The 6,000-nt window shown below is 50.6% G+C and overlaps 1 protein-coding gene across 3 annotated transcripts in view; it reads left to right on the top strand.

The window, feature by feature from the left end:
* The first annotated feature begins 217 nt into the window (after nucleotides 1-217).
* The window catches only part of tmem150b (transmembrane protein 150B), a 52,657-nt gene continuing 46,874 nt past the window's right edge, over nucleotides 218-6,000 (top strand). The window contains exons 1-2 of one of the 3 annotated variants that reach the window (XM_059954207.1): nucleotides 263-279; nucleotides 583-643. The gene's annotated coding sequence lies outside the window, so the exon portion shown is untranslated. Of the gene's footprint in view, nucleotides 280-310; nucleotides 644-6,000 lie in introns of those variants that run through there. The other 2 variants (XM_059954208.1, XM_059954209.1) reach the window with 2 other exon arrangements.

Raw genomic sequence — 6,000 nt, 5'->3', positions numbered from 1 at the left:
AAAGAGCTCCTAACCAACCAAAAATAGCCTATAATCTATCTAGGATGATCTTTTTATTTAATGATTATTAATTAATACATCTTAATTCCCGTTGAGATAGGTTTAATCTTTCTCTTTAGCTGGGGTTATATATAGAGTAGGTTTATATGTGAGTAAATACGGTAATTTACCTGCACAGTGTCCAAGGCTTTTCAACGGAAACTCACTCTGCACACGTGTAGAGTTAAAGTATGCTCAAGGGGCTGACCTCGTTCATACCATTAAATCCACTGGAAGGAGGTGGGTGAGCTGCACTTTACAAAATATATACCATGTAAATTAAACAGGAAATGTGATTTAAAAGAAATGACAACGAGTTCTATTCAGGGAGAAAGTTAGCTGGTTACTGAGGTGGTGGAGAAAGAGAGGTAGATAGGAGACTGTCTTGATAAAATAGCCACAGGTTCCATGATAGTCCTACTTCTGGGACCAAAAAAAGGATTGGATTAAAAACCGTGAATCCTAGTTCTGATCTCTATGTTCGGCTCGCACGATTAAATATGACCATTTTTTGTGTGCATCTTTAATCCCCTCATTGACTAGTGATTTGTGGAATTTGACCTGGTAAGAAATCAAGACACTCCACGAAGAGAACAGAATATCGGTGAGTAATACCAAAATCTTTATAAATTGCAGACGCATATTTCAGGAAATGGCATATTAGAAAGGGTTTTTAAATGATTATGTCGAGCTGTCTGGTTCTTTGGGATTTATTATTTTGATGAAATGACTTTTGTTCTTTGAGTTTACTCTTTGTGAACTGAATACATCATAAATTAACAGTGAAAAATGTTAATTTATAAAGATTTTGGTATTACTCACTGGTGTGTGTGTGTGTGTGTGTGTGTGTGTGTGTGTGTGTGTGTGTGTGTGTTCAGTCTCTTCATAATTGCAGGAGACTTCAATAACTTTTTTTGTTCTTTAAAAAATTTAGCAACTTTCATTTTGTTCTTCTTTACACATGAGTACTGAAGAAATGACAAGAGACAACCTTGATTTTTTTTTAAGAATAAAAGCCTTGTGCTGTGCTCTGCAAGTTTGCTTTCTGTTACATCTTGGTACTGATTGATGGTTCTGTATATTTTTGCCCCCTTGAGTACTTTGGGCAAGTTCATAAGCACTAATCTAGCGGTGAAAAAATGTCTGATGTTAGAGTCGGGCTGGGTTTGAAATGTATTCTGGTGGTCATCTCAGATATTTCCCAGGATCACACAGCAAAAAAAAAATTAAATCTGAACAGGTTTAATTGATACAAAGTTTAGTTCATAATGAAACACATTGCAAACTTTAGTTCATAATAACTGAAGGAACACAGGAGAATCTGTTGGAAAAAACTGCTGTGTCTCCATGGAGTGAGACGCCAACATTAATAAGCGTTGCCAAGGGATAAATATAGATGTTTCAGTCAAACAAATATTTAGTCAATTATTAATGGCTTTAATCCTGAACATAAACTTTAAGGCATCACAGAATGGCTAGAATTAACTCTGATCCTGGGCCAGAGTGGGATTTTGTGAGGAAAGGCTGGGCAAGAGAAATTATACACTTCTAGTTTAGTTAGGCAAATATTACTGCCTGAAAGCCATAATTCACATTGTGAAGGTTGAAAATATATTGACATCCCCTCACCTACAAAAGCCTTAGGTGATCTAGTCATTTAGAAGATGGAGTAGAAAAGGCCCTTTGGCCCACCATGGTGTGTAGACCTACATTATCAGGAAATGTAGGGAAGGCTTGATACAAAAGCAGAGCAGTGGAGACAATTTAGCAGTGAGTGATAACTTTAATAACCAGCTGCAAAATAACAAAGCAGGAGGGGCCACAGATCAGATACTAATCTCACAGGTGCCAAGGTAACCAAAGGCTAGGAAAAACTGGTTCAATGAGTGAAACAGGGATTGTGGATGAGAGATGGGTTCAAATAGGCTGCAGGTGATGAGCTGGAAATGACTGCCAGGTGACTCCTGTTAGCGGCGTTGAGACTTGGTGGAGGGGTGCCTGACAGGACTCCCCCCACCCCCCACCAAGGCTGACACCTGATGGACCAGGATGATTTGTTGGGGTCCAGCGAAGCTTCTCGATGAGCAATGGATCCAAGATAAAATAAGATCTCTCCTCTGGACTGCACCCTTCCCTGTTGTCCAGGTTCTGCATTTTCCATCCACGATGAAGTGAATCTCTTAACGAGCAAACCACGTACACTGGACCACCTTCCATCACCCTAGGTTCCAGAGGTGAATGTTGAGTGGCCCATGGACAGGGCATGTGGTAGGTAGGTGTAGTCTTGAGGAATGGCGGCAGCCGGAGGCGGTGGGTGACAGGACTGATGCGATGAGTGACCTTGAAGGGAGTGAAGAATTGCGAAGGGAGCTTACGGGAGTCACTGAACGGGCAGGTCTCAGGTGGACAGCCAGACACGGTACCCTGGCAGGCTGCCGATGGCAGTAGGTGCAGTTGGCAGCTATGATGACCCTCTGTGCTCTCCTCCAAGCATCCTGGCATCTGCAAAGCAGGGAGCTACACTGTTGGCTGCAGGAAACAATGGGTCAGTAGCTATGAAGCAAATGGTGAGGAGGTGTGGGACGGTTCAGCCTAGAGCAGATATTTCTTCCATGTGGAAGTGTTAAAGGCAGCACAAAGTTTTAAGGGTATGAGGCGGAGGGAGCAAAAGGTTCACCAGAAGCAGGAGATGAATTGTGGACCCTGGTCCGACACAACGTCCTGAGGGAAACCATGGAGACATGGTGGAGAACCAGGTCCATTGTCTCAGCAGCTGATGGACATCTAGGGAGGGCAATGAAGTGGGACACCTTGGAGAACCAGTCCACCATTGTCATGACCCCATTGGAGGGTGGAAAACCTGTGATGAAATCCATGGCGATGAAGGGCCAAGGATGTCAGGGTACCGGAAAGGGCTGCTGGTTGGAGGAATCGGACTAGGCACATTGAGGGCAGGCTGTGACAAACTGAGGTTCATCTGCTATCATGGAGAATCACCAGAACTGGCATTGCAGAAAATCCAGTCTGGCTGGCTGAGGAGTGGGCTCACCGGTGTGCCTCAGAGTGCTTGGCCGCCATTGTCAGGTGTGTCAGTCGGAGCAGGCTCATGCTGTGGAGCTGACGGACCTGGTTCTGGAGATCCCAGACGATCAGGGCAAGGATCCGCAAGGATGGAAGGATGGGTTGAGGGTTAATCTCTGTTTCAGCTGGGTTGAACTTTTTGACAGTGTGTACACCTTAGTGTTCTTGGAGTCGGGTTGGTAGGAGATGCTGAAGTTGAATTGCTGGAAGAAGTGGGCCCTGATGTGGTTTGAGTTGGTGGGTCTGTTTCATCGATATGAGGTTCCGCTGGCCAGTCCAGATCAGGAAGACTCTCCATCAGCGAATGTCTCCATTTCTCCAAGACCAATCTATTGGTGAGTAGTTCCCTGTTTCCTACCCCATAGTGATGCTGAGTAGAGTTGAACTTGTGCGAGAAGGAAGGACAGGGGTGTGTCTTGCTGTTCAGTGCTCACTTGGAAAGGATGGCCTTGGTGCCCAGGTCAGATGCATCTGCCTCTCCCACAAAAGATCCAGAAGTCCTTGGATGGCAAAGAATGCAAGCAGTGCCGAAGCATTTCTTGACCTCTTGGAAAGCGTGGTCCATGGCAGCAGAGTCATGGTCCACGGCAGCAGAGTCATGGTCCACTGCAGCAGAGTCATGGTCCATGGCAGCAGAGTCATGGTCCACGGCATCAGAGTCATGGTCCACGGCATCAGAGTCATGGTCCACGGCAGCAGAGTCGTGGTCCATGGCAGCAGAGTCGTGGTCCATGGCATCAGAGTCGTGGTCCATGGCAGCAGAGTCGTGGTCCATGGCATCAGAGTCGTGGTCCACGGCAGCAGAGTCGTGGTCCACGGCAGCAGAGTCATGGTCCATGGCAGCAGAGTCGTGGTCCACGGCAGCAGAGTCGTGGTCCACGGCAGCAGAGTCATGGTCCACGGCAGCAGAGTCATGGTCCACGGCAGCAGAGTCATGGTCCATGGCAGCAGAGTCATGGTCCACTGCAGCAGAGTCATGGTCCACGGCAGCAGAGTCATGGTCCACTGCAGCAGAGTCATGGTCCACGGCAGCAGGGTCGTGGTCCACGGCAGCAGAGTCGTGGTCCACGGCAGCAGAGTCGTGGTCCACGGCATCAGAGTCGTGGTCCACGGCAGCAGAGTCGTGGTCCACGGCAGCAGAGTCGTGGTCCACGGCAGCAGAGTCGTGGTCCACGGCAGCAGAGTCGTGGTCCACGGCATCAGAGTCATGGTCCACGGCAGCAGAGTCATGGTCCACGGCAGCAGAGTCATGGTCCACGGCAGCAGAGTCATGGTCCATGGCAGCAGAGTCATGGTCCATGGCACCATCTCTTAGAAAGCATGGTCCACGGCAGCAGAGTCATGGTCCATGGCAGCAGAGTCGTGGTCCACGGCAGCAGAGTCGTGGTCCATGGCATCAGAGTCGTGGTCCATGGCAGCAGAGTCATGGTCCATGGCATCAGAGTCGTGGTCCAAGGCACCATCTCTTAGAAAGCATGGTCCATGGCAGCAGAGTCGTGGTCCATGGCACCATCTCTTAGAAAGCATGGTCCATGGCAGCAGAGTCATGGTCCATGGCAGCAGAGTCATGGTCCATGGCAGCAGAGTCATGGTCCACGGCAGCAGAGTCATGCTCCATGGCAGCAGAGTCATGGTCCACGGCAGCAGAGTCATGGTCCACGGCAGCAGAGTCATGGTCCACGGCAGCAGAGTCGTGGTCCACGGCAGCAGAGTCGTGGTCCATGGCAGCAGAGTCATGGTCCACGGCAGCAGAGTCATGGTCCATGGCAGCAGAGTCGTGGTCCACAGCATCAGAGTCATGGTCCACGGCAGCAGAGTCATGGTCCACGGCAGCAGAGTCATGGTCCATGGCAGCAGAGTCATGGTCCATGGCACCATCTCTTAGAAAGCATGGTCCATGGCAGCAGAGTCGTGGTCCACGGCAGCAGAGTCGTGGTCCATGGCATCATAGTCGTGGTCCATGGCAGCAGAGTCATGGTCCACGGCAGCAGAGTCATGGTCCACTGCAGCAGAGTCATGGTCCACTGCAGCAGAGTCATGGTCCACGGCAGCAGAGTCATGGTCCACGGCAGCAGAGTCATGGTCCACTGCAGCAGGGTCGTGGTCCATGGCAGCAGAGTCATGGTCCACTGCAGCAGAGTCATGGTCCACGGCAGCAGAGTCGTGGTCCACGGCAGCAGAGTCATGGTCCATGGCATCAGAGTCGTGGTCCAAGGCACCATCTCTTAGAAAGCATGGTCCATGGCAGCAGAGTCGTGGTCCATGGCACCATCTCTTAGAAAGCATGGTCCATGGCAGCAGAGTCGTGGTCCATGGCACCATCTCTTAGAAAGCATGGTCCATGGCAGCAGAGTCATGGTCCACGGCAGCAGAGTCGTGGTCCACGGCAGCAGAGTCATGGTCCACGGCAGCAGAGTCATGGTCCACGGCATCAGAGTCATGGTCCATGGCAGCAGAGTCATGGTCCATGGCATCAGAGTCGTGGTCCATGGCATCAGAGTCGTGGTCCATGGCAGCAGAGTCATGGTCCATGGCAGCAGAGTCGTGGCCCATGGCAGCAGAGTCATGGTCCATGGCAGCAGAGTCGTGGTCCACTGCAGCAGAGTCATGGTCCATGGCACCATCTCTTAGAAAGCATGGTCCATGGCAGCAGAGTCGTGGTCCACGGCAGCAGAGTCATGGTCCACGGCAGCAGAGTCGTGGTCCACGGCAGCAGAGTCGTGGTCCACGGCAGCAGGGTCGTGGTCCACGGCAGCAGAGTCGTGGTCCACGGCAGCAGAGTCGTGGTCCACGGCAGCAGGGTCGTGGTCCACGGCAGCAGGGTCGTGGTCCACGGCAGCAGGGTCGTGGTCCACGGCAGCAGAGTCGTGGTCCACGGCA

The sequence above is a fragment of the Hypanus sabinus genome, chromosome 29 (genome assembly GCF_030144855.1).
Source record: "Hypanus sabinus isolate sHypSab1 chromosome 29, sHypSab1.hap1, whole genome shotgun sequence".
Classification (NCBI taxonomy): domain Eukaryota; kingdom Metazoa; phylum Chordata; class Chondrichthyes; order Myliobatiformes; family Dasyatidae; genus Hypanus; species Hypanus sabinus.
This window is presented reverse-complemented; position numbering and strand designations above follow the sequence as displayed.